The 22951-nt window shown below is 47.4% G+C and overlaps 1 protein-coding gene across 1 annotated transcript in view; it reads right to left on the bottom strand.

Annotated features, from left to right (window-relative positions):
- The window catches only part of LOC309353157 (uncharacterized protein), a 76502-nt gene that overhangs the window by 33761 nt on the left and 19790 nt on the right, over nucleotides 1–22951 (bottom strand). The gene's annotated exons all lie outside the window — the stretch shown is intronic.

Below are 22951 nucleotides of genomic sequence, written 5' to 3'. Positions count from 1 at the left end.
CGGGGGAGGAGTCGCCATCCTCTCTTCACAATGCGGTCCTACCTTGGAAGTCGGAATCCCTTATGGAACTGCATCTGTTTTGAAATTCAGTACATATTTCTGTGTGACAAACCTCCAATATTTTACGTACAGGTGGGTAGCCGTGTTGGTCTGCCGTAGTCGAAACAAAACAGAATAAATAAATAAAAAATTCTTTCCAGTAGCACCTTAGAGACCAACTAAATTAGTTATTGGTATGAGCTTTATTCTATTTATTATTTTTATTTATTTTGATGCTGCCCAATATTTTGATGCTGCTCAATAGCACCACCTACAACATCAAACCTTGGCAAGGTTTGGCAAGACATCACCTTGCCGACAAAGGTCCGTATAGTAAAAGCTCTGGTTTTCCCAGTAGTGATGTATGGAAGTGAGAGCTGGACAATAAAGAAGGCTGATCGCAGAAGAATGGATGCTTTTGAATTCTGGTGCCGGAGGAGACTCTGGAGAGTCCCATGGACTGCAAGAAGATCCAACCTCTCCATTCTGAAGGAAATCAGCCCAGAGTGCTCACTGGAAGGACAGATCCTGAAGCTGAGGCTCCAAGACTTTGGCCACCTTATTAGAAGAGAAGACTCCCTGGAAAAGACCCTGATGTTGGGAAAGATGGAGGGCACAAGGAGAAGGGGGCGACAGAGGACGAGATGGTGGGACGGTGTTCTGGAAGCTACCAGCATGAGGGAGGCAGTGGAAGACAGGAGTGCCTGGCGTGCTCTGGTCCAGGGGGTCACGAAGGATCGGACACGACTAAACAACTCAACAACAACATCTGGGATCCTAACACCCCCACAGCCTTGTGAATGGGGCGGAAGGGAGGGGAGAGCGTTGCGCCCCCTCGCGTCTCCAAAGCAGGGGATGCATGAGGGTCCCAGCCTGACGGAGGGGAGGCAGTGACGGAGCCCAAGTCACCCGGTGAACTTCTTGGCTGAGTGGGGAGTGGGTGCACGCCCTTAGACATTCTCTACCCAACCCCCCCCGCCCCACCTCGGAGCCCCACTGATTTCTCAGCCAGCGCAGAGGAGGGGATTATTGGGTTCTTCCCCGCTTCAGAGCCAAGAATTTCCGCACATCCCTGTGACTTGAATTTTAAGGCACTTTTGCGTCCTCATTCCTGGTATAAGAGCAGGCGGGAATGAAGTCCGCCAAATCCACTGCTTTAGTGAGCCACTTCTGCTAACTAATGCTGCTGAACCTTCAACAGCCACCCAGTTGAAGGCCATTCCTAGATTCACTGTTGTTCTGAAAACCAAGCTGGAAGCTACTAGCCCTGTTCTTCCCAGCAGTTTGGGTGCCCGTTGGACCCAAAAGTGCAGGGTTCACTGGCTAGGAGATTTATTTATTTTTTAAAGTAATTGCTTTGGTGCTCCCCAGGTCCCTCTGCATCTGAGCTGAAAGCAGCAACCGCCGGACAATAAGACCCACGGGCAGCACTGCAGGGCTGTTGTGTTGCAGCTGGGCAAGGAAGGGGGTGGGAAATCCTCTCTCAGCCCACCCCCTCCATCACTCATGCAAAATCATGCTGCCAGTCCGCTACCTGATTTCCACCTCTAGAGGTGCAAACCTTTCCAGAAATCACGTTCAGCCTATTCACCATGCATGGGGAGCATTCAGTATTTTGGGCAGATAGGTAGCCGTGTTGGTCTGCCATAGTCAAAACAAAAAAATTCCTTCCAGTAGCACCTTAAAGACCAACTAAGTTAGTTCTTGGTGTGAGCTTTCGTGTGCATGCACACTTCTTCAGATACCACTTCTGAAGAAGTGTGCATGCACACGAAAGCTCATACCAAGAACTAACTTAGTTGGTCTTTAAGGTGCTACTGGAAGGAATTTTTTTGTTTTGAGTATTTTGGGCAGTGTGATTCAAAGACTATTAACTGAAATATTCTTTCGTGCATCCCCGTCTCTGAGAGGGAAGAGACTCCAGGAAGTGGGTAGAGGATGAGGGACTTCATCTCAGGGTTGTGGGTTCAAGACCCAGGTTGGGCAAGACGATTCCTGCATTGTAGGGGGTTGGACTAGATGGCCCTTGGGGTCCCTTCTCACTCTTTGATTCTATTCCTTTTTCCTCAGTGAGAGGATCCATAACAAATGACAGTGCACTTCAGTCTCCCAGAAAGGCAGCTTGACTCATGGATACAAATACAGTGGTGCCCCGCAAGATGAACGCCTTGCAAGATGGAAAACCGCTAGACGAAAGGGTTTTCCGTTTTGGAGGCGCTTCGCAAAACGAATTTCCCTATGGGGTTGCTTCGCAAGACGAAAAAATCTTGCGAGTCCCCACGGGTTTTTTTCCGCTCCCCCCCCCTTTTCCTAAGCCGCTAAGTCGCTTAACAGCTGAACCGCTGATAAGCCACTTAACAGCTGATCGCTAGAAGCCGCTAGACAGCTGTAGCGCTAATCCGCTAAGCTGTCAATGGGCTTGCTTCGCAAGACGAAAAAACTGCTAGACGAAGAGAATCGCGGAACAGATTCTTTTCGTCTTGCGAGGCACCACTGTATCAGCTTCCAGGAATTGGCTGTGCTTTGGAGGGCAATGGTCAGGCCCAGCAGAGGAGCTAATGGGAGGCAAGGAAAGGGTTAACCCCCTCCCTGTGCGCCACAGCCTCCTTCCTGATTCCACCCCCATCCACAGCTGTTAGATACAAGGATATAAGCAGCATGAAATCAAATGTCTGGCAGGAAATGAAGTCTGGTCCAAGCCTCCTGCTTCCACATAAGGCAGCAAGGGGTGAACCGGAGGACAGATCTGGGGCACTTGGAAGACAAAAACCGAGACAGCAAAGATGCCTTGCACATTTCCTTTTTTTAATTTGCACATAAATTGTTTGGCACGCACCCCTACCATGTAGGAAATGCATGTGGCACAGAGGTTCATTCTAATTTGGGCCGGCCTGAGACATTTTGTTGCCCGAGGCGAGCCAGAAAAGGGTGTGCGCCTGCCATGAATGGTACTTTGTGAATGGTGCTAGGCTAGAGCATTGAGAAAGACTATCAGGCTCAGGGACTAAATGCAGCCCTCCATGCCTCTGTGTCAGGGCTCAGGCCACCTCCCATCCTCCTTTGCACCTTCCTTGGTTTTGTTATTGTTTTAAAACTGACTGCAATGTGTCTTTGGATGGAGAGAAGCTACTGTGGTGGGAGGAGAGCACTTGTCTCATCCCCTTCCGATGACGAAGAAGAAGAAGAAGAAGAAGAAGAAGAAGAAGAAGAAGAAGAAGAAGAAGAAGAAGAAGAAGAGGAGTTTGGACACCTTTCACTCCCCAGGAGTGCCCAAACTTTTTTCAAAGAGGGCCAGATTTGATGAAGTGGACATGCGTGAGGGCTGACCAAAGTTATTGAGCTTTTTTAGGATTTCAGCCCAGGAAATAAACTGCCAATAAATAAGCGGCTAACCATCTCTGGGCGGTTTCCAACAAAAGATTAAAAATACATTAAAACACCAGTCATTTAAAACTTCCCTGAATTTCTTCCCATTTTTTATAGTAATTATCATTAAATAAGTTTATATATTTTGGTGTGATGATGAAGAAGAAGAGGAGGAGGAGTTTGGATTTGATATCCCGCTTTATCACTACCCTAAGGAGTCTCAAAGCGGCTAACAATCTCCTTTTCCCTTCCTCCCCCACAACAAACACTCTGTGAGGTGAGTAAGGCTGAGAGATTTCAGAGAAGTGTGACTAGCGCAAGGTCACCCAGCAGCTGCATGTGGAGGAGCGGGGAATCGAACCCGGTTCCCCAGATTACGAGTCCACTGCTCTTAACCACTACACCACGCTGGCTCTCCCCATTCCACCGACTGACCCCTCTTTCACCTTTGTACAATGGCTTACTGGCTAGAGACTGCAGCTGCTCTCCTGCAAAGCTGGGAGTGGATTTGATTATCTAATTTCCTATACCACTTAATATATTAAAATCAACCACAGACAACTTAAACAAAATATTACAAAAATGCAACATCCCATATTGCTGCACGCCACCCCTGTCTCCGAGCCGAGTGAGATCCCAGGGCTTCCAGGCGCTTCAGAACCCTGAATGCTATAAGTAGGCATGTCGTTATGTTTTTATGTATGGGAATGGTCCCATTTCTTGGGGTAGTTATAAACACAATTGTGCAGCTCTTTCTTCCACAGATTCCAAATGTGCAGTTGCTACAGAGGTGTGCATAGTGGTTGCCTGGCTTGACCAGATGACTGAGGGCTTTGATGCGAGAGAAGCCCATGCAACTGACCTCTTGGTGACTTTTCATACCATCAACCACTGTGCTTCTGGTTCTCCTTGGATGGTTGTCTTCCGTGGGTGAGGCTTGGGGAGTGTTTTTTGGCAACGTGGGCCCTCAATGTGGGCTTCCTCAGGACTCATGATATTAATATTGCACAGCCTGAAGCAATTGGATATATGAAAACTGGCTCCTTTTGGAATAAAAATAGTCCAGACTCATAATTTTTCTTCAAAGCTTTACTAACCAAAACATGTTCAAAAACAGGTAGAAAACAATCACAATCAATGATACATCCAGAAAGTTGTATAAACTTGCTGTTGAAATGGAATACGCAGGATGAAACGGTTAAGTCAGTTATGATTAAGTGGGCACAAGATATTGGTCATAACATTATGTTTGCTGACTGGGAAAGGTTGTGGACCACCGGTATGAAATTTACGGCATGTAATGCCTTGAGAGAGAATATTATGAAAATGATTTATAGGTGGTACATGACCCCAGTCAAGCTGGCAAAAATTTACCACTTACCAGATAATAAATGTTGGAAATGTAAAGAAAATGAAGGTACATTCTTTCACCTTTGGTGGACGTGCCCAAGGATTAAGGATTTCTGGGAGATGGTATATAATGAAATGAAAAAGGTATTTAGGTATACCTTCCTGAAGAAACCAGAGGCTTTTCTCCTGGGTATGGTCGGCCAAGTGGTGCCAAAGAAGGACAGAACATTCTTTATGTATGCTACAACAGCAGCAAGAATACTTATCGCAAAGTATTGGAAGACACAAGATCTACCCACCTTGGAAGAATGGCAGATGAAGATGATAGACTACATGGGACTGGCAGAGATGACTGGCAGAATCCGGGACCAGGGAAGAGAGACGGTGGAAGAAGATTGGAAGAAATTTAAGGACTATCTTAGGAAACATTGCAAAATTAATGAATGTTAGAATGACGTGGGTTTAGAAGTTAAGTGGTTTTCAGCGGTAGTGATTAAGTAAAAAGAAAAGAAAGGTCAAGAATCAAATGGAGAATAAGGGAGAGGATTTGCTGAACTGATAACTAGAAATTGGAATACAGAAAGGGGAGGTATGAGGAGGTCGAGGAAGTAAGGTATAAGAAAATAAGGGATTGAAATTATACTTGTTTTTGTTTGTTTTTGTTTATATGGTTGTTTGTTTCTGTGTAATATTTGAAAATTTAATAAATATCTTTAAAAAAAACAGAAAGTTGTATAAAGCACATGCATATTCAAGCATAGGTTTTTCTTAAAAATATAATTATGATCAGAGCAAGAAATTCAAGCTCTGTCTCTCCCATAGTTTGCATTAGCCTGCACCAAGAGAAGGCAGAGGGCCTTCTTGGTAGTGCCATCTGCCCTGTAGCACATCCTCCCGTCAGGTGTCAAGGAAATAAACAACTATCCTTTTAGAAGACATCTGAAGGCAGCCCTGTTTAGGGAAGTTTTTAATGTTTGGTGTTTTATTGTGCTTTTAATATTCTGCTGGGAGCTGCCCAGAGTGGCTGGGAAGGCCCAGCCAGATGGGCAGGGTATAAGTAAAAAAATATTTTTATTTATTATGGTATTTGTTGTGACGTGGGGTTTGTGATTTCAGCTCTCTTGACATAATATGCTGGAGACAGTTCTCTAGTAACACTTCTTTATTAAAGCAAACAAGACTAAGACTTGAGGAGGGGAGAGCTACATTTATAGGGACAGGGAACAAGCTAGAAAAGATACATTTTGGAGGGAACAATATCAGGCGATCACAGTCCTGCCTTTTGGAGGAAACCAATAAGACAGAGGATCCAAATACAGCAGCTTAAAATGAACCAATAGTAGCTGTACCCTCTGGAACCAAAAGGCAGTTACTTTACCCTAATGCAATACAGACAATAATAATACAGATATAAAATCCTTTGACTCAATACACAACAATAACCATCCAGGGGTCCTTTACCTTTTACTCAGGTGGCGCTGTGGGATCTCATGTGAGCATCCCAGTGTCTGGGCTCTGAGCAGGCCTTGCCTCCCCAGCAATGCAGAGAGCTCAAAAGCTCGTGATGTGCCGGCTGACCCCAAGAGGACCTGGCGCAAAAAGAGCTTTTAAATTCCCCAAGTTGCTTGGATTTAACGTGCGCACTTTCAGCCAGCCTGTTTCAGGGCTGCTTCAGCTACAGGTGAGCACAGAGACTCGGAGACAAGCAGTAAAGCTGATTCTTTATTCAAGGAAGCAGAGCACAAACAGAGGAAGATACAGGCAAAACTTGCCCTGGTCAAAAAGTTGCCAGAAGTGATGCTCTGTGACTCCCAATTCACCATGACCCAGTGAAGCATAGGGCTGATTCCTGAGACCCCTGATCCAAAAGGGGCGCCTTGTTGAGAGATACTCAAACAACTGAAAATCTGGGCTTTAAGTGCTATTCTGAGCCAACTTATCCTTATGGGGAAAGGGTGGTGAATCCCGGATGAGTGAATATTACAGTGCCTTTATTCACAGAATCACAGAATTATAGAGTTGGAAGGTCACTTTCTATATCTGTTTATCTGAAACAAAAGGGCTTAATTATCCCTTGTATTGTTTTCAAGGCACCCTCTGAAGCATCGTCAGGTGGCATTCAGAAATGAAACTGATCTGTAAAAAATGTTACTTGGAGAGAGAGAGAGAGAGAGAGAGAGAGAGAGAGAGAGAGAGAGAGATTGCACATACTTTTGTAAACCAAGAAAATATTTAATAAAAATACATCAAAAAGAAAGAGAGTATATGAGCCCAAAGAGGGTCTTTGCATGCACAAGTGTTCCAGGGAGTCTCTGCCCACCATCATATGGGGCTCACACCACGAGCCTGTTCCAATTTCCACCGTGAATGTGTGAATGGCCAGTTATGCAGTCATTTGGGCCAGGTTTCCCAATCATTCTCCGAAAGGGTAGCCATGCTAGTGATATTGAGGCACCGTCTGTTGCTGTTCTCTCCCTGCTCCCCCTTAGCCCAAACGCAGCAGGCTGGCTCCTGTATGATATAACATCACAGAAAGCAGTCAAATACAACATTTCCTGTTTGCCCAGAGTGGACACACAGGGGAGTGTTGCTCCAGTCAGGAGGACTTCCTGTCACACCTGGTCTGGAGCATTCTCCCCCTGCATGTGACCAGGTAGGTGGGCGTGACCCTGGCAGACCCTAGAATCATAGAATCATAGACTCATAGAGTTGGAAGAGACCACAAGGGCCATGGAGTCCAACCCCCTGCCAAGCAGGAAACACCATCAGAGCACTCCTGACATATGGTTGTCAAGCCTCTGCTTAAAGACCTCCAAAGAAGGAGACTCCACCACACTCCTTGGCAGCAAATTCCACTGTTGAACAGCTCTTACTGTCAGGAAGTTCTTCCTAATGTTTAGGTGGAATCTTCTTTCTTGTAGTTTGGAACCATTGCTCCGTGTCCGCTTCTCTGGAGCAGCAGAAAACAACCTTTCTCCCTCCTCTATGTGACATCCTTTTATATATTTGAACGTGGCTATCATATCACCCCTTAACCTCTTCTCCAGGCTAAACATGCCCAGCTCCCTTAGCCGTTCCTCATAAGGCATCGTTTCCAGGCCTTTGACCATTTTGGTTGCCCTCCTCTGGACACGTTCCAGTTTGTCAGTGTCCTTCTTGAACTGTGGTGCCCAGAACTGGACACAGTACTCCAGGTGAGGAATGTGCTCTGCTACTAGCTCACTAGTGTGAGTGAGGAAGGATAATATTTAATCAATATATCCTCTCCTACTGTTACGGAAGGGGGGGCATGTCTTCTTCACTACAAATCACTGTCAAATCACTCTGCCAAACCTTTCCAATGCCAGGTGGCAGACTACCATTGTCTTCTCATCACTAGTACTCAGGATGTGCTTATCTGCGCATATCTCCAGCTCTGCATATTCCCCCCTCCCTCCTCCTTATGTTAATCCGGTGTAGCTCTGCATATTCCCCCCTCCCTCCTCCTTATGTTAATCCGGTGTAACCCAACCTCTCCTTAATGTATTCATGATGTAATCTGTGTAACCCAACCTTTCCTTAATGTATTCATGATGTAACTGGGATGTATTTTGCACTGTATTCTGGGACATGGAGGGAGTTTCAAAAGTTCATGTCACCCCTTTCTCACTGTTCAATCTCGTCTTGAACCTGTTGCGCATTTTGCTCCTGTCGGGCTGAGCTCATTTTCTTCCGCAGGGACCCGCGGACACTTAGTCCGACGAGCTGGGTGGCAGTGTAGCCCCGCACCCAGATTTTAGCCGTAACACTACTATCCACATTCCCACAGCCCCTTCCTCCTTCTCCCCCTCCTTGCCCCCTCTCCGTCCCAGAGCCCTTGCAATGCAGCCTCCCTTAGGGCTCTCAAGTGGCCTGCAGATGGCAGTGTGTCCCTTCCAGTGTGGGAGAAGCGCCTCCTGCAACAGCCATGCCACCTTCGAGTGCCAGAGTGCCAGGCTGGTCCTGGAGGTCTTAGTTTGCTTGTGAGGTTAAGACAGGGGGGATGCTAGAACGGTTTCTTCAGGGGGTGAAGATGCTACACAGAAGTGGCTTGTGGGGAGATGGGGAGCGCATGGAAGCAGCTGGCGCCAACAAGGGCAAACATGCCTGAATGATGAACTGCTGGTGCTGGTGCAAAAAGGAGGCACTGGCTCAGGATCACACCCTATATTAAAAGCACGTATCCCCCCCCCCCCCCAGAATCCTGGGGACTGCAGTTCATTACAGACGCTAGGAATGGCAGCTCTGTGAGAGGCAAGCTGTAGTTACCAGGATTCTCTTACGGTAGACAAACACTTCAAAACTGTGTGGGGTGTTGCAGGTAGTTTGTTGCTTTCTCCCACAAGAGAGTGCCACATCCATTTTTATTGTGCAGCTTAAATTTGCTGGCCTACAATTAGACCACCCCTGCAAAATAGTCACATTCTGGGAGGGGCCCACAGCCAACCCATAAAGGCCTTGGGACTTGGGGTGTCTGCACACAGCAAAGCACCCCAAGGTGCCCTTCAGCTTCTCTTGCGATGCACCGTGTGGGATGGTTTTAAGGTATGCAGGATGCCCAGGGGAAGAGAGATCCAATTAATCTGTGTTCTGTTCTCCGCATTCACATTTCCAGCTGTTTTAGGTAAACAGTGATTTAAGGCTCGTTCTTAGGACGTCCTTTAATGTGCAATTCTCTTTCTGTTTAAGGGGGGCCTGCCCAGGATGTAAACAGAGGCTCCCTCCTTAGAGTCCTTCTTCCTTGCTTGTGGGACGGCGAGGGAGGGGGGGCTAAGCGCACAGCAGCTGTAGCCACATGGAAAATGTACTGTCATGGACGCAGAGGCGTGGTGGGGGCACCAGCTAGGAGCCCCCAAGGGAAGAAGGCTCAGAGCCTGGGGACAGTGAGCGAGGGAGAAGTCTGGGAGGAGGAGGTGCGTGGGGGGCAATTCAGGAAGTGAGGCTGAGCCCCCCCCCCAGATTCTGGCGTTTCTGCTGCACTGAGGACTATGTGTCATTTTTAGGGCTCTAGGCAGGTCCCAGCCACCCCCATCCTGCCCCTGCTCCCCCCAAAGTGGGGGCAGGACCCCCCTGCAGACCCCCCAAAGTGGGGGCAGACCCCCCTCTGGTTTTGCCACGCCTTGGCATTCCGAGGTCACTGTGCCCGCAGAAGGCGGTTTTCCCGTCTCTCTTTTTTAAGCTTAAGCGAATGCAAGCAGGAGGCCGTCCCCTTGAGAGTCCTCCAAAAAGGATTTCCATGCTGCTTGGATTATTCTTGAAATCCTTCAAGATTTCTAAAGTGCAGCAATTATTTCCAACGGCTGAACCGTTTCTTTCTTGGAAGTCAAAAGGAAAGCTCTTTACCTGCCCCCATGCTGAGGTTGGGTCCAGAGCATCACAGGAGTCAATTAAACCGCCCTGGCAGGGGTGGCTAAAGAGGGGCAGGGCAGTTGAGGGTGTGGGGCATGGTGGGGATCCTCAGCCCCATACTGCACAATCCACACAAGACAGGAAAGAGTGTGTCTGTTAGGATCTGCTCTTTGCTGTGATCAGTCCCTGTTTGTGAGCAGGTCACAGACTCATGGAATCAGAGGATTGTAAAGGGACGTGGGTGGCGCTGTGGGTTAAACCACAGAGCCTAGGGCTTGCCGATGAGAAGGTCAGTGGTTCGAATCCCCACGACGGGATGAGCTCCCGTTTCTTGGTCCCTGCTCCTGCCAACCTAGCAGTTCGAAAGCATGTCAAAGTGCAAGTAGATAAATAGGTACCACTCCGGCAGGAAGGTAAACGGCGTTTTTGTGCACTGCTCTGGTTTCGCCAGAAGCGGCTTAGTCATGCTGGCCACATGACCCGGAAGCTGTACGCTGGCTCCCTCGGCCAGTAAAGCGAGATGAGCGCCGCAACCCCAGAGTCAGCCACGACTGGACCTAATGATCAGGGGTCCTTTTACCTTTACCTTTAAAGGGAACCCCGAGGGTCATCCAGTCCAGTCCCCTGCAATGCAGGAATCTCAACTCAAGCATCCATGATGGATGGCCATCCAGCCTCTGCTTAAAAGCCTCCAAGGAAGGAGAGTCCACCAGTTCCCGAGGGAGTCTCTTCCACTTCTCAGCTTTCAAAACTATTTTACAATGCAGCTTAAAATATAAGAACAGAACACAACAGCTAACCGCAAGCAATAAAACAACAAAATGCAACAAGCCAGACCTTCGTCAGCAGCAGTTTCAGTAGCTACCCTGCTGCGTTGAGTTCTTACTGTTAATTAGTTTATTTTGCACTGAATATAGTTTGATATGCTATTATCCTGCCTTTTTTGTATGTGGATATGTAGGTATAGATATATACAAACATAAACATTCTACACTGGGGGATTTGCTCCTGTTCAATTTCCACCACCACCTTTCTCCCCTTGCTAAAATCCCACAGCTTCTCCCACCCCAGCTGCTTCCAGTTGCTGTGGTTGAGTTTAACCCACCCAGGGGGTTGCTAAGCCCCTGGGCAAAGGGTCTCCTCAGCCCTCCATTAAACTTCATGGAGGGTGCATTGAATGGAGGGGGCAGGTGCATCGCTCCTCTCCCTCTTTTGAGCAGCAGTGCATGGGCTGGGCTGGCATTCCTTGTGCTGCTGTTGGTGTGGCCTCACCACCTGCAGAGTGTGACAAAGTTTTACATTCTTAAGTACATAGGGAGATGCAAACCCCCAATCCTGGACAAAACTGAGTCATCTTCATCTCCTTCCGCAAGGCAGCAAGATGGGGGGGGGGACATTCTACATTGGTCATTGCCTGGATAGCTCAGCTGGTTAGAGCATGGTGCTGATAAATGTGGGATGTGAAACAAGTAGCAGTCAAGAACAACATTCCTAGAGTGGACATGCAAGGGGATGCTTGGTCCAGCCAGTAGAAAACTTCCTGTTTCCTCCTGGGCTGGGACAAACTTCCTCTGCATGTGACTAGAAATGGGCGTGACTTTACCTCTCCAGGTGAAAAAAGGACCAGGAACAAAGCCAAAGGGACCATCTCCTTGTGGGATAGTTCCACATATATACCTAAGTCTGTAACCTAAGTCTGCCTTCAGGGATCCATCTGTGAACTGAGTGTATGTGAGTAAACTTCTTTTATACTTTTTACACAAGATTGCGTTGTTTCTGTTCTTTTTAAGGGGGAGTAAAGGGGATTACCAGGAATCCTATATTGAGAGGCTAAAACTAGCCTGCAACAAGGTAACTGATGTGTATTTAAAAAGGGGAATGTTAAAACTCTGCTAAGTTGTAGAACTTGCAAGCGCAAGTTAGGAAGGATATTATTAAACAATATATCCTTTCCTGCCTCCCTGAACACTCCCCCAATAATGCCAAGGTTGCAGGTTCAATCCCTGTATGGGACATCTGCATTGCACAGGGTTGGCCATATGACCCTCAGGGTCCCTTCCAACTTTACAGTCCTATGATTCTGTGACCTCAACTGGATATTCCTTCCTTCCTTCCTTCCTTCCTTCCTTCCTTCCTTCCTTCCTTCCTTCCTTCCTTCCTTCCTTCCTTCCTTCCTTCCTTCCCTGCCCATCTGACTGGGTTTCCCCAGCCAATCTGGGCTGCTTCCAGCATGTATAAAAACAAAGCAAAACCTTAAACCCCAAAAAGCTTCCCTATACTGGGCTGCCCTCAGATGCTTCCTAAATGTTATATAATTACTCATCTCCTTAACATCTGGTGGGAGGGCGTTCCACAGGGTGGGTGCCACTACTGAGAAGGCCCTCTGCCTGGGGGCCTCCCCACCTACCTTCCCCTCTCTGGGTTACTTTAAATGGGGCTGTGGAGTGTCTTCCAGGTTAGCTGGGGAGAGTTTGTATTGGGGTGGCATTGTCCCAGTCATCCGATGAGCAAAGGCATCTTGCTGGAGCTCTCTCCCTCCCACCCCCCGTGATGCCTTCATTAGCCTGACCTCGATTCCACACAGCCTCTTCTCCTGGACATGCATTTTGTGCTGATTGCTTGAGCAGTCCTTAGACTGATAATAAACTGCGCTCCCATAATAAACATGCCTTGCACCTCCAGGGCTGGCGCAGGAGAGAGGAGAGGCCTCAGAGGACCCTCGGCTGCTCTTTCAAGGCTCCCACTGCGCCAGGCAGAAGTGTCCTTGGATTTTTTTATTTATTGTATGACTATGACTCTTTTCATTCAAATGAATCTCAAAGCGGCTTACAACCAATAAATAACCATAACATAAAAACAACAACAACAGAATAGGGCATCGCGAATACAGCATACATCATACAAAATAATTAACAAATTATCAATGAAACAGTTGCAATAGTAATAAAAAACTTAACAAAACAGCACCCAAAAATAAGCTAAACCTCACAATTACGGCAAGTCATGTGATTAACAAATCAATGCAGCCTTTAGAATCTATAAGGGTAAAGGGACCCCTGACCATGAGGTCCAGTCGTGGCCGACTCTGGGGTTGCGACACTCATCTCGCTTTAATGGACGAGGGAGCCAGCGTACAGCTTCCGGGTCATGTGGCCAGCATAACTAAGTCGCTTCTGGCGAACCAGAGCAGTGCACGGAAACGCCGTTTACCTTCCCGCCAGAGCAGTACCTATTTATCTACTTGCACTTTGACATGCTTTTGAACTGCTAGGTTGGCAGGAGCTGGGACCGAGCAACGGGAGCTCACCCCATCGCAAGGATTCAAACCACTGACCTTCTGATTGGCAAGTCCTAGGCTCTGTGGTTTAACCCACAGTGCCACCCGCGTCCCTTTCTTAGAATCTATAAAACAATATTAGAAATATTAACAAAATAGCAACTAAAAATATAAGCTAAGCATTAAGTTCATTCACACAATCTCTGCACCCCCACGACTCACACTCTCTCCCCTTTAAAACGAAATAAAACTGTCCTGCCTCCTTACCCACCCCCCCAGGAAAGGGAGGGGGCTTCTGGTGACCTGCCCAGCCAGATGGTGCTCAGTCTCCTTATTGCAGCCACACAGACCCCACTCCAAACCCCAACTGGGAGGCTGGGGAAGGGAGGTGCAGAGGCCCCACATCAGGAGCTTACCCTGGGGTTTTTTGGAAGATAATAATAATAATAACAATAATAATAAGAAGAAGATACCAGAAGCTTTTTTATTAGGAATTACAGGTACCGACATACCAAAGGAGAAGAAAAGACTCTTTATGTATGGAACGGCAGCCGCCCAAATGCTTCTAGCCCAGAGATGGAAAGAAGATAAAGTCCTGACCAGAGAAGAATGGCAAACCAAGCTGATGAACTATGCCGAGATGGCAAAGCTGACTGGGAAACTCAGGAACCAAGAGGATAAAAACTTTACAAAAGAATGGGGGTGGGATATAAGCTACACAGGAGCCCACTGTAAGCAGATGGAAACAAGAGCAGGATTTTTACTCACTTGTAGTGTAAAAAATACTATGGATATTGTGGTTTGATACAAAAACTGGAGTATGGATGAATAAGCAGTTGTAGATGATTAAAATGAGGTTCCATGGAGGGGGTAGGGGGAAATTTTCAGATTCAGAGAATCTCTTTACATAGATATGTTTTCTTATTTTTTGTTTATCTGTATTTTGTATTTGTAAAACCAATAAAAATGGATTTCAACAGAAAGAGAAAAAGATCTGTCCCGGGGTGACCAGGTCTGGTTGAGATCCTGCTCTGGAGTCCAGTCAATAGCTGTCAACCTTTCCTTTTTCTTGCTAGGAATCCTATTCTGAATAAGGGAATTTCCCTTTTAAAAAGGGAAACGTTGACAGCTGTGGTCCAGCCTTCCTGACACTACCTGAGAGTTTAGGAAACCACTTAAGCGCTGGCCCTCACCTTCCTGGTTGCATCTGAGTCACTACTGTGGATTTTTCATAGGAAGGAGGGAAGGAGACGGGGTTTCCTGGCTTCCTCTTGGGAACGACTCTGACGGCATGTCGGATTGTCGGAGCCATCCATCTCCCTAATAAACCGTCCTGGATGGCTGCTGGCAGCTGCAAGAAAGAGGCAATTAATAAGGATCTTTCTGACCTAGATCCAGGTGGGTTTGTGGCTCTCGGATGAGATGCCACATTCATTCCTCACGACATCCTCCCTGCTGAACGCTAACCTCTTTTCCAGCAGCGGTGGAAAAATGGCTTTGGCTGGGGGCGGGGAGATCGCAGAATGAAGTCGCCCCTTAAGCAAGGAGTGGGGAGATGAAAGGATCAAGATGGCATCCTTTTTGATAGTGTTATCGTCATTTCTGCCCGGGGCCCCAAGCAAATCATTAAAACAATATCATTCAAAACATTTCTTAAAAGCAGTTTGAAACATTTGCTACCACAGTGGTACCTTAGTTCTCAAACTTAATCCATTCCGGAGGTCTGTTCCCAAACCAAGGTGTTCTATAACCAAGGCACGCTCTCCCATAGAAAGTAATGCAAAATGGATTAATCCATTCTAGACTTTTAAAAACAACACCTAAAACAGCAATTTAACATGAATTTCACCAGTGCTTATTTCTGGGGTACGCAGGGGTACGCATACCTCTAAACATTTTGTGAATCTAAGTTTGGTCTCATTGAGGGGCAGTATTTCAATATGAGTAGGAAAATGAGAGTACCCCTAAACATTTTTTTTAGAAAAAAAGCACTGAATTTTACTATCTAATGAGACCATTGATCCATAAAAAATGAAAGCATTAATCAATGTACTGTACTATAAAATAAATAAGACAGTATTGTAGATGATAGGGACGCAGGTGGCGCTGTGGGTTAAAGCCTCAGCGCCTAGGACTTGCCGATCGAAAGGTCGGCGAATCCCTGCGGCGGGGTGCGCTCCCGCTGCTCGGTCCCAGCGCCTGCCAACCTAGCAGTTCGAAAGCACCTCTGGGTGCAAGTAGATAAATAGGGACCGCTTACCAGCGGGAAGGTAAACGGCGTTTCCGTGTGCGGCTCTGGCTCGCCAGAGCAACGATGTCACGCTGGCCACGTGACCCGGAAGTGTCTCCGGACAGCGCTGGCCCCTGGCCTCTTGAGTGAGATGGGCGCACAACCCTAGAGTCTCTCAAGACTGGCCCGTACGGGCAGGGGTACCTTTACCTTTACCTATTGTAGATGATAAAAATAAAAATTAACTTTCCCCCTTACCTGCCCTGATGATAGTCATTGTTCGGGTGGGGGGCTTTTGTCCATTTCCACAGTCACACAATCAATCAATCAATCAATCAATCACTAGTTGAACTGGGTTCCACACAGTCACAAAAACAAATGAAGCAAAAAAGCCTCAAGAACAAAAACTCGAAATAAATAGCAAAAACAAAAGCGCCAAACTTAATCCGTTCCAGAAGTCCGTTTCACTTCTGAAATGTTCGAAAACCAAGGCGCAGCTTCTGATTGGTGCAGGCTCCCCAGAAACAATCACTGACACCCACATTGGAAGTTTGCTTTCCAAAAAACGTTCGAAAACTGGAACACTCACTTTTGGGTTTTCGGTGTTTGGGAACCAAGGCACCACTGTATTGATCTCAGGGTTGCCAGGAACAGTATCCTTCAGCCAACAAGTGCCTGGCCAAGCAGGGATGCATTCAAAGCCCTATTAAAAGTCAGCAGTGAGGGAGACAGACACACCACCCTGGGGAGGGCATTCCACGAGTGGAGAACCACCACTGAAAGGTCGTGTCCACACCAACAAGGCCTCACCACAAGTATCTGAGGTAGATAAGGGCAGTGGCTGCCTCCAGGTCACCTCTGTCAGCATTGCGGCTGAGAGTGGGATTTGAACCCAGAACCACTACACTGCCATGGCTGTTCTTGCTCACAATCTCTCCTGCTTCTCCCACCTGCTTTCGCTGCCCTTTTCACCTTCATTCTGACTTCTCAGCCCTTCCTTCCTTCCTTCCTTCGTCCCTGCATGTCCTGTTCCCACGCATTGTTGACCAAGTATATAATTGCTCCTTCGTTGTATAAACTGCTGCTCTCCGGGTATTGTAGAACGGGGATTTGACATTGTAAATTGATAGATATTGTGCGCTCTGCTTCATCTAGGAGTTTTCTTTCATCGTGTGCTGAGGCAGTAATTCCCTAGAGACGCAGTTCAGTCGAGCTCCTTTGACACCCTGGGACTTTGATGCAAGGTTGAAGTTCTTCTGTCGCCGCCACTACAGGAGTATCCGAATCCAGAACGCACCATCTGCATATAGATTTGTTTTATCCTCTGTAGGGTGGTTTGCTTTCTCTTTGTTATTCTTTAAACCTTTTCTTAATCCCACAAATCTGCATATCCATTAATGTTCTTAAACATGGTATAAATACATTTCTTTTCCTTTTTGGAACTGGTCTAAATTAAGGAGAGTGGCTAGCTCACCCTGCTCATTCAAATTTTCTCATTGATCCCGCACACCCACACTGGTTTGGCAAGATTTGATCTTGATTGCATCCTTAGAGGCTCTTTGAGAATGAAAGTGGACCTTGCTCACTCAACAGGGATGCCCACCTCTTATCCAGGCCAAACCTCACGCAAAAGGCAGATCTCTTGGGCTGTTTTCCTCACCTGTGGGAGTACAAAGGGAAAGCAGGGTCCTGCCCCCTCTCTCAGGAAGTAAGGGATCAACCTGCTTCTGCCTTTCAGCGCTCTGCTCAGCAAGGGCAAAGGCCCCGGGCTGGCTGACACGCGCCAGGCATTGTTTGTTGCGCTTACCAAAAGGATTTAACAGCAAAACTTTAAGCAGCTTTTAGTTTCACGTTGAGAATGCATTTAGCCGTTTGCCCTATTTGCAAATGCACCTCCCCGTTCCAGGATGCCCTCAGCTGCCCCTTATACTTCTGGCCCCCTTCCCCTCACACGCAGAGACACCGCACCCCTCCGCCCTCCACTTTCCTGGCCCTGCAGCTTAAAGCCCGTGGGCAGGCTGGCAACCAGAAAGGGCGCTTCTGCCGCTGAATGTTCCCAAAGCAAGTTCCTCACTGGGGTGTAAGTAATGCCTAGGAAAGACAGGGAGGGAGGGAGAGAGAGAAAGAGAGAGAGAGAGAGCAGGAAGCACTCAAAGACACTTCTCACCTGGGAAGCGAATTTCCTTGTGAATTCCTCAAAGCGTGTTTGTTAATGCTACTAAGTGCATAAATTGCTTTAGCCAACTCCCTCCGGGCATTTGTGTCCCGTTCATTCATATTCTAGGATTTAAAGATCATGCAAATTGACGCCGCTCAGGCTGCCTTGGGTGGTCATTCGTCAGCCAGGGCAGAGGCTTCACTGCCCGGTTGGCACCCAAAGCAGGCTGCCGGGCACCAAGTGATTTACTTCCAGGGGAAAAAGGTGCCAGGACACACCGTGAAGTTTTTACACATTTTTAACCGGTGCTTTTCTTCAGAAAAAAGAAAGGTGCGTAGCCTTGAGAACCCCCAGGGGGGAAAAGCATGGCTTGGTGTTGATATCCGAGCTCTCTGCCAACGTCACCCCTCTTCCCGCTGGAATGCTGAGTCCCTGTCGTGTTGTACAAAGCTCACTGGCCACTACCAGGACTTGAGAATAGTAACCCAGGACAAAAGGCTAATCTTGGATAACTGTGTGTGTAATAAAAAATAATAAAAAATAATAATAAAATAAAATAAAATAAAATAAAATAAGGGAAATGACATCAAATCAGATGTAGAAAGAGCAGAAAAGTAGCACATGGAATATGCCAAACAAGGACAATACATTTCAGAGTTCTTTGTCATCCTGGAAAAAAAGTGAGAAGTTGGGTGCCACAGGGTTCTGTCCTGGGCCCACTGCTGTTCAGCATCTTTATAAATGACTTGGATGAAGGAATTGAGGGGATGCTCATCCAATTTGTAGGTGACACCAAACTGGGATGGGTAGCTAATGCCACAGAAGACAGAATGAGAATTCAAAATGACCTTAACAGATTGGAGAACTAGGCACAAGCTAACAAAATGAATTTCAATTCATTGAGGGAGAATCTGTTGAACTGGCCAAACCAGTCTCTTTGTAAGATACAGGTAGGTAGCCCACCTGTATCTAAGTTTGTTATGAGTATGAGCTTTTGTGCGCATGCACACGAAAGCTCATACCAATAACAAACTTAGTTGGTCTCTAAGGTGCTACTGGAAGGAATTTTTTAATCTTTGTAAGATAATGGCCTGAGCTGGGCGGTAAAGTGCTCTCATCAGCATCTTAGAGAGCGAGCCATGTTGCCATAGTGACAACTGAGTGATGCTGCTCTCCAGAGAAGAGGGGCACAGCCTTTTCCCACCTCACATGGATGTCACATGATCCATGAAGGAGATCAAGAGGCTAAATGGGCAAATTCTGGCATGGGAGTTTTGGGCCAGGCTGGGAGCTGGTCAGAAAGAATAGACTTTTCTGTGGAATGAATCCAGAGCTGTGAATTTGTGGGGTTTCTTCAGGAACCCTAGTGGGGATCAAATTTAGCTGGGGTGTTAATGCTGTGAGTCCCTCTACCCAGGTCCCTATGCTCAGATTGTATGTATATTTGTCAATGAAACCATGTAGCCTGCAGACACCACAGACTCCGCTGACCTTCAGTCTCAAGGAAACTGAACAGGTGCCCCAGAGTCTCTCACCACCTGGAGAATGAGGTGTACAAAACAACATTATTATTTCTGGTGCTTTCAGTTTAGAAGGTTTTACCTGCTGCTTTTGCAATGTTTCCTTAATTCATGTGACATTTTTGCTTTTTTTTTTTAGCATCCTCTGGTGTTTTGCAAGACATGGAAAAGTAGGATACAGACTTGGAAAAAATATATATCAAAAAATAAAATGAATAGTTGTGAACAACTCAGCAGACACGTTTCAGGGGGGGATGCCTCTGCAATGGAAGCTAGGCTGGACATTAGTCAAAATGCCCACACTTTGGCTAAGAGCGGTCAAGAGTATGCACAATCAAATATGTGACTTTAGATATCTGAAGATGGCTCTTGTCTCTCCTCTTGGTCTCCTCTTTTCCAGGCTAAACATACCCAGCTCCTCACAAGGCTTCGTTTCCAGATCCTTGATCATCTTAGTTCCCCTCCTCTGCACACCTTCCAGCTTGTAAATATCCCTTTCCCTCTCTGTAATTCCACATTCTGCTGAGTGAGTTCCCTGGCTGATGGCACCGCCAGGAGGAGCCCCTCTCGGACGCCTTGTGATTCTGAGACAGGGAGCCCCACGGGACAGCAGTTCCTTGCCTTGCATCACCTGCCATCTTTTAGTTAAAGGCAAAGGACCCCTGGATGGTTAAGTCCAATCAAAGGCGACTATGGGGTTGCGAGGCTCATCTTGCTTTTCAGGCCGAGGGAGCCGGCGTTTGTCCACAGACAGCTTTCTGGGTCATGTGGCCAGCAGAACGAAACCACTTCTGGTGCAACGGAACACCATGATGTGCATGGAAACACCAGAGTGCATGGAAACGCCATTTAGCTTCCCGCCACAGCGGTACCTATTTATCTACTCGCACTGGTGTGCTTTCGAACTGCTAGGTTGGTAGGAGCTGGTACAGAGCAACGGGAGCTCACCCCGTTGTGGGGATTTGAATCACTGCCCTTCCAGTCAGCAAGCCCAAGAGGCTCAGTGGTTTAGACCACAGCGCCACCTGCATCCCTGCGCCACCTATTAGCAGTCTTGTGCTCCCCTGGAAGAGGCCCTCTTTCCTCTGCATTTCGGAAATGAAGAGCGAAGCACAGGCCCAGCTGGGGAGAAAAAGCAAGTCTGCAGAATCAGCCCTGCAGAGGCGATGCTGTGGAGCTCGGTCGCTCTGCCGTTCCCGCCCACTGGGGCCATGCGCTTCTCCTTCCCTTCCACACAGCCATTAAGAGAGATCAAATCACTGAGTTAAGAAGGAGCATGGGGAGGATGCAGGAGCCCAATTAAGCCCAGGCACAATCCTCTGCGGCCGAGCCTCGCACTCCCCATCTTCCAGCCGCAGAACCAGCTCCCGGCTAATTGGGCCCGGCAGTCTGTCACACAGGTTCCTGTCAGCCTTCTCCTTGATCCTATGGGACAGGAAGCTATCACACAGGCTCCCCCCCCCGACTCCTGTGTAGTTCTGGGCCCCCTGCCCCCAGCAGCAGCAGCAGACAACAGAGAGAGATGCAAAGGGCTGCAGGTGAGTGTAGAATAACGTTGCCATATACCCCCCCAAAATGAAAATCCTGACGAAGGATTTTTGCTTCCACACTAGGGCTGCCATACGTTTGGGTCTTCCTGGACATTTTGCTGATTCAGCAGAAATCCGCCTGGATGCTGTTTTGCAGCCCAATTCCCGGATGTGTCCAGGACGTAGGAAAGCCCTAGTGTAGAAGTACGTGTTTCACATGCAGAAGATCCCAGGTTCAATCCTGGCATCTCCAGGTGGGGTTGGGAATGTCTTCTGCACTCAGACTCTAGAGAGTGACAGCTGCCAGTCACTGAACAGCACCTGGAGCTAGTTGGGTCCAACGGTTTGACTAAGTGTAAGGCAGTTTCCAATCTTCCCATGCGTCTAAAGTAAGATGACAACAATGAGGATATAAATGCTTGTTTGGTGTTAGGTGTGGGAATGTCCAGGGATGCAGGAGAGGATATATTGTTTGATTATAGCCTTTCCAACTTGTGTTAACAGGTTCACAATTTAGTAGAGTAACATTCCCCCTTTTAAACTCACAGCGGATGTGTTTGCTCAGGCTGCTAAACCCTCTATAGTAACTGTTCTGGTATTTTCCCATTATTTCCTCATAAAAGATAAGACACGGCACAGTCTTCTATAAAAGTATAAAAAGAGTTTACTCACTCACATTCTGTTCACAATCGGACCCCAGAAGGCAGACTTAGCTTAGAAAAGTAACATAAACCTGGAAACTATCCCATAAAGAGACAGTCCCTTTGTCCTCTCTTGGCTGGAAGCCAAGAGAGCATCTTTGGCTAATCAGATATTGCTTCTTCAACTAAAGTAGTCACAGAGAGAGAGATGGGGGCCAGTCCTATGCTTTTGTTACCTGCACAGGTGAGGCCACGCCCACCTCTAGTCACATGCAGAGGAAGTCTGTCCCAGCCCAGAAGGAAACAGGAAGTTTTCCTGCTGGCTGGACATTCCTCCCCATGTGTAAACATGTCCACTCTAGGAATGTTGTACTTGACTGCTCTTGTGTTTCACATGCCACATTAGGCACCAAAGGATGTACTCCACAGGGAGCTGGCTTCTGGCACCAGACCAATTGGCAGACCAACTCTGCCTCACAAAGATGTCTGCAAACATAAAATGAAGGTTGGCAACATCAACTCTGCCATACGGGAATCCCTTGCAGATGACCGCAGTGCCTGGAGACAGACAGTCAGGCTGTGCATCCATAGCAGTGGCCAGAGAAGGAATGACTGCTGGAAGGAGAAACCCTCTGGTGCAAATGCAGCAGCACAACTGGACACCTCCATCTGCCCCAGCTGCAACAAAACATGTCTCTCCCACATCAGTCCCTGCAGCCACAGCAGGTGCTGCTACCTCCCAACAGCTTGACCTCACCCCCAAAGGTGCTCTCCTCCATTGTCTCATGAGACAGAGGAGTTAGGCAGCCTGCCTCCATCATAAGTGCATAATGGAATCTTGGACCACATCCTAAGTCCTGCCATAGTTAGAGGCAGCAATGACTCTGAATATCAGTAGCTAAAAACCACAGGAGGGGAGAATGTTGTTGAGGTCAGGTCTTTCAGTTGCAGTAGTTGGGGATGTCTCAGTTCTGTTGGTTCAAGGAAAAAATAGGTATAAAAAGGAGAATTCCTGGGATGCCAAGACCCAAGTTAGAGGCTAGTACTCTTGGGCGAGAGAACCCCAGCAGAGCTTTAAAATCACAAAACGCACAGCAAAGTAAAGTGTGGCTGTTAGACCTTTAAAATATGCCCTTCCAAGTTCCTTCCAAAGTTCCCCTCTTCCTTTGACATAGAAAAAGACCACCATGTTTGGAAAGTTTAAAATGGTTTACTTACAAACTCTTCGAAGGTCAGATTCCTGTGCTTTCCCATACAAGTCAGAAAAGTTGCACAGGCAGAAAAACCTGGCTTAGTTGACCTGTAGTGAAAGTTCCCAAATTATTGGTTAGCAACTCAAAAGAGGCTTGTAAGAGCCATGCAGCCTGAGCTGCAGCAACCAGCTCAGAACCTCTTCGCTTGCTGAAGTTCACCTGTAGACTGGAAGCTGAACTAAGTAAGGGGAAGTGACCTCGCTAGGCCTAGCAGGGCAGCT

Source organism: Podarcis melisellensis, assembly GCF_964234715.1.
Source record: "Podarcis melisellensis genome assembly, chromosome: 12".
Lineage (NCBI taxonomy): Eukaryota > Metazoa > Chordata > Lepidosauria > Squamata > Lacertidae > Podarcis > Podarcis melisellensis.
Note: the sequence above shows the minus strand (reverse complement) of the source record. Positions and strands in the feature narration are given on the sequence as shown.